Source organism: Pollicipes pollicipes, unplaced genomic scaffold (assembly GCF_011947565.3).
Source record: "Pollicipes pollicipes isolate AB1234 unplaced genomic scaffold, Ppol_2.1 Scaffold_4002;HRSCAF=4701_pilon_pilon_pilon, whole genome shotgun sequence".
NCBI lineage: Eukaryota > Metazoa > Arthropoda > Thecostraca > Pollicipedomorpha > Pollicipedidae > Pollicipes > Pollicipes pollicipes.
This window is the reverse complement of record NW_023596420.1, coordinates 46,255,112-46,267,041: the sequence shown is the minus strand read 5'-3', so window position 1 is coordinate 46,267,041 and position 11,930 is coordinate 46,255,112. Positions and strand designations below refer to the sequence as shown.

The window sequence follows — 11,930 nt, the reverse complement described above, 5'->3', positions numbered from 1 at the left end:
CGGACGCCCCCGGCGGCTACACTCGGTGACCGGCCGCTTCGCGTTACATCCGGCCAAGGCGGCGGTGGCGGCGTGTCCGGCGCGGCGACGGCCAGTGCGGCGCGCCCGGCCGGCCGGCCTCCCCGCGCCGATGGAGGGCGGCGGCGGCGAGGGCGCGGCCGGACTGCCGGCGCGTCACCCGCTCTGCGCCCGCTGCCGCAACCACGGCCGCCGCAGCCTGCTCAAGGGCCACAAGCGACTGTGCCCGTTCGGCGAGTGCGAGTGCGCGCCGTGCGGTCTGATCGCGGCGCGGCGGCAGGTGATGGCCGCCCAGGTGGCGCTGCGGCGGCGGCAGGGGGCGCCGCGGCCGTCGCCGGCCGGCCGCGGCCGCCAGCCCCTCTGCGCCCGCTGCCGCAACCACGGTCGCTGCGAGCCGCTACGGGGGCACAAGCGGCTCTGCCCGCACGCCGGCTGCCGGTGCCCGCCCTGCCAGCTGATCGAGCAGCGACAGCGCGTGACCGCCGCCCAGGTGGCGCTGCGGCGCCGCCAGAGCACGCGGTCGCAGCAGGACTCCGGAGGAAGCTGGGGCCGCGCCCGGCCGTGGCCGGCGTCAGCGGCTTGCGCGCCACCTAGGGAGCACCAGTGCAGCCCACAGCTCCTGCCAACCGGTAAGGCGATTTCAGCCCAGTTATCCGTGACCGGCATTTTGAAATATGATTGCATTGAATATGAAATATGAAACACGTGTTAAGAGTGATTATAAAATACTCATGACGCTGCCAGGAACAAACGAGTTATATACAGGGCAAATCATATGCTATACTCGGTTGCCAGTACACTGGACGGCCGTGGGAACCAAACATTGCCAGTGTTGTACGCGAAGAGTAGCTCACGGTGCACGTATCCGTTCCTTACCGGGTTTATGGGATATATATGAGTATTCTGTATGGAATACATATATGAGATGCGCGTGGCTTCATGTTCACAGTTTAAGCAAAGTTCAGGCAGACCGGAAAAAATCAGAAAGTTGAGAACATTCGATGCTGTTCTACAAAACAAGAAACTGTACATGTTTCGCTGCACAAAGTTTATGTTTTAATGCATTTTTAGTAATGCACCCCTCCCCATTGTGAAATCATAGATATGGCCCTCGATATTACTGAATGTCAAGGCGCACGTGAGAGAAAATATACTATCCAATACATAACTACGTGTCCAGTTCGTTACTTTTGTTCGGTTCTTCAAAATATAGCTCAAAACCTTCACAGCCTGTGGAGGCGTTTTACACATAATGATCGTTCCATTATATTCTGCACATCTATATGCAGCACACTCCAGCTTAAATTGTAGCATTTAAACATCTTGGAATTTTGCTCTGCCTTCAGACTAGGACTTGATGGCCATTCGCTTTGACAATTTGGCTTAACCTCGTTTCGAAAAAGATTCTTATTTTCCCTATGGGTCACATCCTTGGGACAAGGCCAACTCTCTGACAAACGTCACACACCGCGACACCCGTTAGCACGTGGTCATTAGTTTTACATCACCTGTGTGAACAGACACGCAGACAGTTTGGCACACGCTTCTGTTCCTCTTGACGGCGACATGGCAGCTCAAACAGTATACTTATGTCTGGAGTACAACGAGAATACACCACGGCGTGCATAGTTGCAGTCAAGGGTGAAATTTCGCAAAATAAGTATGGGAGGGAGGGGGGGGGGGGAGGCGCTGAGCAGTAAACACTGATGCAACTTCTCCCCCAAAAATGCCCCAAAACGAGTTTCTTCCTGTAGCCTACTTTTTCTCAAAGTTGGTGGAAGAGGGTCGGATCCCTAGTTGGGGTGGGGAGGGATGGGGCAGGGCATGAAACCCCAACATAAATGGGAAAATACACCCCTACTTCATTTGATACGGCGGATCTAGTGACATGATTTCGTGCTCCGCAGCAAAGTGGTAGGTCGCCGGGCAGTGTGGACATTGACCGGGTCTCTTGGCACCAATGACGCAATTCACAGCTCAGTACAGAAAACGGAATAAACAGCCATCCAAAGCCACAGTCATGTAAAATTATGCTCACATCAGCCCAATCGTCTGTAAATCAAAGCATACCACCGAGCTGCGGGATGTCAAATAACAGGAAGCATGTACGCCAGAGGCGTCGGGGTGGCCTGCTGACCAGGTCAGCACGTGAGCCCAACCTGCAAGACGACACTGTCGCAACTGAGCTGAGCTGGTCTGTTTAACACCCCCGGCTGCCCGGCTCTGCAAACATTTCAGAGAGGAGCTGTTTGCAAACGTGAACGACGGATACACGCCAACTGCGACGATGACTAATCAGTTGCTTTCGCTATGATTTCCTTTTTTTGTTGTTGCTGTCCTTGGCAGGCTGTTTGTAATGCTTTGCACGTTTGTCAATGGTCCATGCTTTGCTCTCGTACTTGTAGGACAGTGCCGCGACCTGTTCTGTGATTTTGTGCCCCACTGGCACATAGTCTGCGGTGCTGCTAGAGAAAGCACGCATGACGTTAAGTAGCATCACGCAAGGCAATTCGCAGTTTCTATATATACCATCGTGGAGGGCACTTGTTGGACGCAGCCTTCCACTGCTTCGATATATCAGAACTATTACTATTGAGGCTGCATGCATATATGCAGAAGGATTGCAGAGACAGCACAAAACAGCACAAAGGTGATTAAGTCTGCCTCACAATATGCTATCGAAGTGCACTCTTTCACCTGCACCGGTTTTTCCTTACAGTGTGGTTAAAAACCAATCGCTTTCCATCATATTTTGTTGGCATTTGACGGGTTTTTAGAGGCAAAACAGAACGCTATCGGCCATGTTTCTGCAGCAGATATTCGTTGTATCTTGCAATGCAGCATGCAAACGATCTTCTAGGTGATAGGTGATTTTTAGAAACGATCCGACTATATCTTGGTTGCTCAGCTGTGCGGTGTTGACTCAACGGACATTAAACGTGTAGTATAGAAGTCCTGATTTAACCTACTGATATTAGACGGAAGCATTGCTAGGACCAGGCAAGTGCGGCAGTATTGTGCCTCGCATTGTTGCTGTCCATTCCCAGCATGCCGCGCTCGTAGACTGCTGAGAGAGTAAGATATTTAAAGGTCACGTGACCGATTCTCAGACCCGCCCCGTTCATATGCATGATTCATGTGCAGGCTCTCTGTTTCGCACAGCTGAACATGTACAGGGGCTCGTATGAGGTTGGCACGGGTCTGAGGAGCCGGGGAGCAATCGCATGGCGGGCATACACTCCGCTAGCCCGGCCTGTGTAGCGCACAAAGGTCACATTCGTGCGCATACGTACACCCATCGGCAATGCTACCAGGAGTGCTGACAAAATCCTTGGCATTTTATACATGCTGTGATGCATGCAATGGTCTTAGATGTACCGTTGCGTATATACACGTCGTGTATACACTGCGTACATATAGCGTGCAACTTTTGTGATTCAAATAATGACCGTAAACTTGTGTGAATTTGGTGTGTTTGGGGGCAACACGAACTCGCAAAACAACCCCAAAATCAGAACACGCTTGAGCTCTTCGAAAATACCCCCCCCCCCTCCCCACCCCTACCGGGCTCCCACCATAACACACTTCATGGAGTTAGGTCTGTTGTTTATATTGATGCGTTTCTGCAGCGTAGGCTCCCGTCGCTATCTTGTTTATTCCCTGAGCAGGTGCACATCATACAGCAGGGGCAATTCCAACCTCTTGTGCGGAGGTTGGGCGTTGTGGACGGCAGTTTCGCTGGCGTTTCCCGCTGTTTCAGGGCTGATGCCGCCTACGCCGCTGGCGGCACTTCTGCTACTGCAGCGCCTCTATCGACCGCCTGACATACTAGCAGTTCTCTTCTACGCCGCCCTGCGTGTCAACGGGCACTGCGTGTTCTCGGCGTACAGGATGATCATCCGAGGTAGGGGCAGGGACACGGGCGTGCATGATCATTAGAGGGAGGGGCAGGGACATGAGCATGCGTGATCATCCGAGGTAGGGTGAGGGGCACGAAGATGCATGATCATCCGAGTTTAGGACAGGTACACGAGCATGCAAGCTTTTTACAGTTTTTTTTTTATAGTCTGCTGCGTAAAGCACCAACGTGCTTTCGAGAACGTGCGTTTGCATTAGTTTCCACTTTCTCTATGTGCAGAGCTTATTGTCCGTTGTGGCGCAGGATTTGATGCTTGAGTTTCTGCCTCTTGCTGAAAACCACATCGAATCATTTGACGAGGTAACTAGTCACCCACGAGCTCTTAGAACGCGCTTAGAACGCACTATCCCTCTTAGAACGCGAGTAGCGACACCATAAACAATATATGACGACCTTAAAAGCTAAAATATTATCATTAGAAGACGAAACAGGTGTAGAGCTTACCAGTTCGCTACGCAAGCATGCCACCGAAAGGGCAACACAAAACATCCCATTGGTGCGTTCACTGAGGGGGTACATTGGATCACGTTCGCTGACGGCTGACCAAATACATGCATGTTCCCATACTTCACGGACAAACAAATAATATTTTATTACTAGGCGAAAAAACGCAACAGCGTCGGGCGGTAATAAAGCCAGTTTTCTGGATTCAACCCCTGCGTTGTACCACTGACAGTGTGCTCCACGCCGCCAGCTGAGCTGGAGCTGCGTCAGCTGATGGCCGGCCGGCCATGGCTAGAGAGGTGCGCCGACAAAGCCACCACGAACGGCTTCCGGCCAGGCTACGGCTGATGTCTGGCCACCGCAGCACGAAAGCGAGAGGATGGCCTACACGCACGTGGGAAGATGGCCTATACACACGTGGGTAGATGGCCTGCACGCACTCGGGTAGATGGCCTACACGCACGGGGGAAGATGGCCTGTGAGCACGTGGGTAGATGGTCTATGCGCTCATGAGAAGATGGCCTACACGCACATGGGAAGATAACCTACACGCATGTGAGGAGATGACCTACACGCAGACGGAAAGATGGCCTATACGCACGAGATGGCCTATACTCACATGGGGAGATGGCCTACACACATGTGGGTAGATGGCCTACACGCACGTGTTTAGATGGCATACAGAGATGGGCGCCGTGCAGAGCCGATCGAGCTGAGCGATGGCTGCTCACAGAGGTCGCTTGAGGTGGGACAAACTTCCGTGAAGCACCCCAGGCACAGCTAATAGCACCTTTATGTCAACGGCACTTGTAACAGTGCCACATGAAACGGCCTTAGCCCCCGCTGTTGTGAGCTGTCACTGGGTGCTTATGATGACATGGAGCTGCTTTCGTCCTTATCTTAGTTCTGTTGAGACATGTACCACATCTGAATAGAAACGCTGAAATGTTGCTGATTTTTGCGATCGACCTTTACGCCAAAGTGACGGAAGGCACGCGTGCAACCGCAAACAACATCCATTTCCAAGTCGTTCACAAATCCGGCATTGACACCAGAGTCCCAAATATGTAAAAGTGAGTCTTGCGCAGTTCAATACTATTTCACCCATTTAAAAAATGACCTGTAAAGTGAAGATGGCAAAGCGCGTTGCTGGATTTGTTGTAGGAATTAAGCAACAGATACGTTACCTCTCACTCACAATAACGACACGAGTGTGCCAGAACTTACATAAATATGTTTCGTGAGCGTCCTTTCTGAAGAAGACTTCTACTTTTTTAGCGCTGCCAGCATCTTTCCAGAAGCAAACGATAATTTGTGTACGCTCTCGACTGTGACGTTCGCGAAATATCCTTAATAGGTTTTCACACTTCTTTAGTTATTTTGAGCATTAGATTACCAACACATTTTCTGAAGTCGGTGCTGAATAGGGCTAGTTTAGTAATTGTTGGAAGTGAGCGGCTGAGACTTCCGCCGAGATGTGCTGTACATGCACAATTTTATGTTGCCGATCACTCGAGCTCTGCGATATCAGGATCGACCGTCAGAAACTCGGCTGTTCGGCTTGGTGTTTAGAAATCCGCATCGACAACGCGTAAAACAATACGATAGCGCCTAGGATACGGGCACATGTCTGTGACCGCTGCGAACACAGAACAGTGGCATAGCCACACGAGTACTGAGTACTGGGCAGCCATCTGTACAGTGTTCAGTTCTCTCGTGCATGCCATTGCCGGACGACTTTGAAACACACTGTTCCAGTGGTGGCCATAACCGCGCATTACAAGCGGCTGTGGCCACGACCGTCCAGCTTCGGTCGGCTGGAGAGAGGGGAGCGTCCCGCGCCACAGCTGACGTCACCAGCAGCGGTCAATCGCGCGTGCCCTACATGATGAGCCAGGCGGTGGTCGGTGCCACCAGCTTTGTCAGCGGGGAGAGCACCGCTCGAGGCCGCTGGCCGGCGGCGGCGCGCGGAGCACCGCCGACTGGAGCACGCCGGCCGGCGTCAGCGGCGCGGATGGGCGCCGGAGGACGGCCGCGGGGAGGGGATGGGCGCCGGAGGACGGCCGCGGGGAGAGGATGGGCGCCGGAGGACGGCCGTGGAGAGAGGATGGGCGCCGGAGGACGGCCGCGGGGAGAGGATGGGCGCCGGAGGACGGCCGTGGGGAGAGGATGGGCGCCGGAGGACGGCCGTGGGGAGAGGATGGGCGCCGGAGGACGGCCGCGGGGAGAGGATGGGCGCCGCAGAGCGGCCGCGGGGAGAGGATGGGCGCCGGAGGACGGCCGAGGGGAGAGGATGGACGCCGGAGAGCGGCCGCGGGGAGAGGATGGGCGCCGGAGGACGGCCGGGGGAGAGGATGGGCGCCGGAGGACGGCAGTGGGGAGAGGATGGGCACCGGAGGACGGCCGCGGGGAGGGGATGGGCGCCGGAGAGCGGCCGCGGGGAGAGGCTGGGCGCCAGGGGACGGCCACGGGGAGAGGATGGGCGCCGGAGGACGGCCGCGGGGAGAGGATGGGCACCGGAGGACGGCCGCGGGGAGAGGATGGGCGCTGGAGGACGGCCGCGGGGAGAGGATGGGTGCCTGAGGACGGCCGCGGGGAGAGGATGGGCGCCGGAGAGCGGCCGCGGGGAGAGGATGGGCGCCGGAGAGCGGCCGCGGGGAGAGCATGGGCGCCGGAGAGCGGCCGCGGGGAGAGGATGGGCGCCGGAGAGCGGCCTCAGCGAGAGCCCTCGCCCGAGAGCGGCGTTTAGGGGCTGGGCGGTGGGCCGGCGGGGCCGCCCTGACCGACCTCGCAGAGGCCCGGTGACCTCACAGAGGCGCGGTGGCGCATCCGGAGAGGTCACACCCAGACGATTCCCGTGTAGATGTCTCACGGTCAGCGCGAGGGAGGGCGGGCGCTGGTGGTCTCTTGAGAGGATGGCGAATCGCATGGTGTACGTGTTCGGGAAAAATATATCCAGGCATATCAGGGAGATGATGTGTGTGATCGCTCAAGCGTTGGTGACGTCATACATTGGAAGCCGGAGCGGATAGAGGTGGGAATCAGCTGTACGACGCTGGAAGCACCTCGCCCTGCAGGCGGCGTAACACGCGTTCGCCACTTGCGTCGTTCCATGCTTCTTCGCGGTTCTCAGCTGTTATCACGCGTCACCATCATCGCCACCCTCATCGTTACGCACTGTGCACTGTCTCTCCTGTTCCCGTAGGGTTACGCCAGTTCGTTCCAGTCGCGGCTAACCCATCTGATCTTGATCTGCCCCACCACTGTTTGCTGTAATAAAATGCAGGAACTAGTGAATACCTGCCAGTCTTAACGAATTTGAATGGACGGGCCAGTTTGATCAAATTTGGCGGTTTTCGTGCAAGATACGGCCGTTTGGTAAGTCAGTCGCATTATGCGTTGCAATAATGACGGTGTATGTAGTGCACAATACAAACCTGATGTTGTTTTGGTCCCATTAATTTCTATATATATATATATATATATGTACATAAATGATAGTTCTAGCTATTATTACCATATATATGGCTGTTACTCATAATTCAACATAGTAGGCACAACAGCATTTTCAATAATCCATACAATAGTAATTGATCTGCTTGCATATTTGACGCAGAAATGACAATAATGGTTAATCTACCCTAACGTTTCCAGACAATGTTGTCAGCAGGGTAAGGAGTCAGGCTTAGCGAAGGCCGAGGCCATTGAGCGGGGATCGACGTAGGAAGGGGTAAGCCGTGGACACGAGTATATGGTGCATGGTGCGTGCGGTTGGATTTATTTTTACTGTAGGTGTGAGTCCAGAGGCCAAACTGCCAAGATGCACGTAATCCCGAGCACGCCCGGTGCAGCAGCTACATTGTGGCAACAATTTGGTCCCTTACACAAGTCAGGGCATACAGAGTTCGGTGCTCGGTTGCCACTAATTTCAGGCCATAGATAGGCGATGTTGTAAGGAATTTGGCCTGGCACACATCTAGCGTAATTGTGGGTCAGGTTTGGCATGTGAGCTACATGCCAATGCATCAGTCAGCACACCGATGAGGTATGGACGTACAGCTCAGTGGACGGATTTGTTGGCAGGCTGGCATGTAGTTAAATTGCTTTGAAGTTCTGAGGACAAAAAAATTGCATTTGTCTAAATGCATCCCTTTTGCATTCATTTCATGTGATACACAGTTACCTCACATGAGACAACTGGCAATTTTGATTTTGCTATTTCCACATTCATCCATTGGGTCATGGCATACATTGCTACCTTGTGTTAAAAAAGAGCATTGTACGTCAAGAGCTTCATCACAGTCAAAAGACTTGAACATGTTGATGATTATCTAGTATAGTATAAGGATGTATGATGGGTAGAGCAGATAGGTGGAGTAGTACACTCAGGTTTGACCAGATTTTCATAGACTGAGAACAAAACCACAAAGCACACAGCACATTTTCTGTGTGGTTCTGGCGATGCTGACGTTGCTCTGTTTCCTTGGTTCCAAAGAGGTGGAGGGCAAGCTTTGTTCATATAATTCTGTGCAGATAAGCTTTTATTGATTTTATGTTGTGCTTTCCACCTTGATAATATGCAGTCAGTGGCCTAAAACTCAGAATGTGCTGCAATTGTACAGTGATGTTACTAAATCTGTCAATTGTCTTATTATCTAGTTAAAGATATGCATGCCTCCCTTCTGTCAGAAAACAATTTCATATGCAATGCATTCTTAAGCATGCATAATGTGAGTCATAGTACAGAAAGCATGACAATGGAATCCGACTGTAAAAGAAGGTTTATCATACTTTAAAGTTTGCAAATTTATGCTCTGACACAAGTTTCATTGTTCAGTAAATACTGATATTAAGGGCAGAGTAGAGCGTGGGATATTAATTTGTGTCGGACACCAAAATGTCGGGTAGAGTATTCTTCAGTTGGTAATGTGACTATGGTTATGATCTGAAAAATATCAGCGATAAATATGATTTAAGCATCATTGCACACACAGGTAGGGTGCTTATATTGTATATACTAGCAGTGTCCCTCCCATATTTTTGCAATGTGCATATTATCCTTAAACCACATATTTAGCCGTTTTGTCAACCAACTAATGATTAATGTCAAGTAATGGTCAACTGATGTTTTGCTATTAACTGACATTGATATCTCTGTACTTCCATGTACTTAGTGGTCATTGCATCAGTGTTTTAGTGTGTTTGGAATTGTGCACATAATGGTTACATCATATTCATATCATTAGTCACATCATGATTAGGCCATTTTGGAAGTACTACTTTATAACCTGTGTTCTGTAATTATTGCCTTTTGGCAATGTTATTTGCTTTAGAAAAAGATGTGGGCATGAACAGCTTTGTTTAACAAGAAGGTGGGCATGGACACCCCAGCCTGATCATGCACATTTTGATTGTGATGAATCATGTTTAAGTGTGCAATCTGAGGCACCTTCCATTGAGCATATAACAATTTGTTCCTCATTTTCTACACAAATGCATAGTGTCATCTGTTGATAGTGGGTAGATATTTTGCACATGGGGTTTGAACAAAAACAGCATGCAATTTGCACAAGTTGATCTGGGCCATATACAAATGACAGTGATTCCATGCAGTTTTCAGGATGGAACCCCTGGAAAAGCTGGATGAAGATTTTGATTTGGACAGTGATCAGGATTGTGACCTGAGGCCAATTGATAGTGATGACAGGTATGCTGGCCTTCTGTATCTGTTTTCTATCCAGTACATGTTTCACATCTTCCAAACAGCACAGGCAAAACTTCCAATGTGTGTAATAGTTTTTGCATGTTGTGTTTGCTTTGTAGTTCTGTTATATTAAGTTATTTTTGGTTTGTATTTACATTCCGTTATTGCATCCTGTAAGTCATAAGCTCATCCCAAATGTCTGCTCATTTTCAGCAGTAGGTTATGGTTAATATTTTGCTTATTCTTAGCCTGTAACTGCACTATGTATTTTGAAGCACACAAGTGTTGAACAGGCCTAGCAAAATGCATTGCACAGATTGCATTATTTTGTACTGCTCACAATTTCTGCACTTGTCACAGCCTTTATGGTTTCATCTTTTGGTATGATTATGCAGGTAGAAATACATGGTAGATGTAGTTAATTTACATACCACACTGATGATGACTTAACAGTGACAAGGAAGTGCTCGCAAGATTTGTGGCCAGTTTTTGAACAACAGAAGCGTGACCATGATTATGTTTGTAGTGATGACGAATTCTCGCCGGATCTTATTGAACGCCTCCGGAGATTTGGAACACAACTTCCGCCGAAGAAACGCAAGCGTGAAAAGAAAGGTCAGTGGTTGTTCCTGATAGTCCCTAGTCGCTTTGCCTCCTATCAGGCATTGTGCACTTTTTCACTTCGAGCTTTTCCATTCATGCCGGAAGACGTCCTCCTACGATACGTTTCATGCAGTTACAACATTAGATAAGTGATGAATGCAGTCAGTGCTGTGACTTTATTCCAAAGGCTTCTCACTATGTCTGTTTTGCTGTTATCCTTGCGAACCCACTACGCGGGCTGTTGTCTACGATCCGCTGTGGGGCTGTCGTTTATGACACGCTGTGGGCTGTCGTCTATGACACGCTGTGGGGCTGTCATTTATGACGCGCTATGGGGCTGTTGTCTATGACGCGCTGTAGGGGCCGTCATCTGTGACACACTGGGGCTGTCGTCTATAACACGCTGTGAGGCTGTCGTCTATAACACGCTGTAGGGCTCTTGTCTATGAGACGCTGTGGGGCTGTCGTCTATGACACGCTGTGGGGCTGTCGTCTGTGATACGCTGTGGGGCTGCCGTCTGTGACACGCTGTGGGGCTGTCGTCTATGACACGCTGTGGGGCTGTCGTCTATGACACGTTGTGGGGCTGTCATGCTGTGGGGCTGGTCGCCTATGACGCGCTGTGGGGCTGTCGTCTATGACACGGTTGTGGAGCTGTCGTTTGTGACACGCTGTGGGGCTGTCGTCTGTGACACGGTTTGGGGCTTTCGTCTGTGACACGCTGTGGGGCTGTCGTCTGTGGCACGCTGTCGGGTTTGAGGCTGTCGTCTGTGACACGGCTGTGGGGTTGGGGGCCGTCGTCTGTTGACACGCTGTTGGGCTCCCGCTACTCCAGGCCTGCTATGTCACCGCACTATAAGCGCCACCTCCGCCCGGTGCCCCCCGACAGAGGCTGAGGATGACTTGAGAGGGAGGTAAACGCCGAGCTGGCCGTCTCGCTGCGGCTCACTGCCGCGGATAGCGGGCGGGGCGTCCGGCCGCGCTGGGCCGTGCCCGCGCACACCGCCTCCCCGGCCCGCGCCGCCTCCTCGGCCGCGCCGCCGTCCGGCAAGCCGGCGGCAGCAGCCGCCGCCCCACCAGGCGCTGGCGAGAACAGCTGTACTAACGACGACGTGTAGCTCTTCGACTCGGACGACGACTCAGCGGCCCGAGGACGGCCCGGCCGCCGCCGACTCATGTCGCTCCGGCTGGCGCTCCCGCCGACTCTGCGACTCCTGCCTCCCAGGTTTCTGTGCGGCTCTC

The 11,930-nt window shown here is 52.1% G+C and overlaps 2 long non-coding RNA genes across 2 annotated transcripts; both read left to right on the top strand.

Annotated features, from left to right (window-relative positions):
* The first annotated feature begins 560 nt into the window (after positions 1-560).
* Positions 561-4,795, top strand: LOC119093205 (uncharacterized). Its single transcript, XR_005093614.1, has 3 exons — positions 561-647; positions 3,779-3,922; positions 4,632-4,795. It is a non-coding gene; the product is annotated as an uncharacterized LOC119093205 (long non-coding RNA).
* Positions 4,796-8,050: 3,255 nt separating this feature from the next.
* Positions 8,051-10,803, top strand: LOC119093204 (uncharacterized). The gene is made up of 3 exons (XR_005093613.1): positions 8,051-8,111; positions 9,995-10,088; positions 10,612-10,803. It is a non-coding gene; the product is annotated as an uncharacterized LOC119093204 (long non-coding RNA).
* The last annotated feature ends 1,127 nt before the right edge of the window (positions 10,804-11,930 follow it).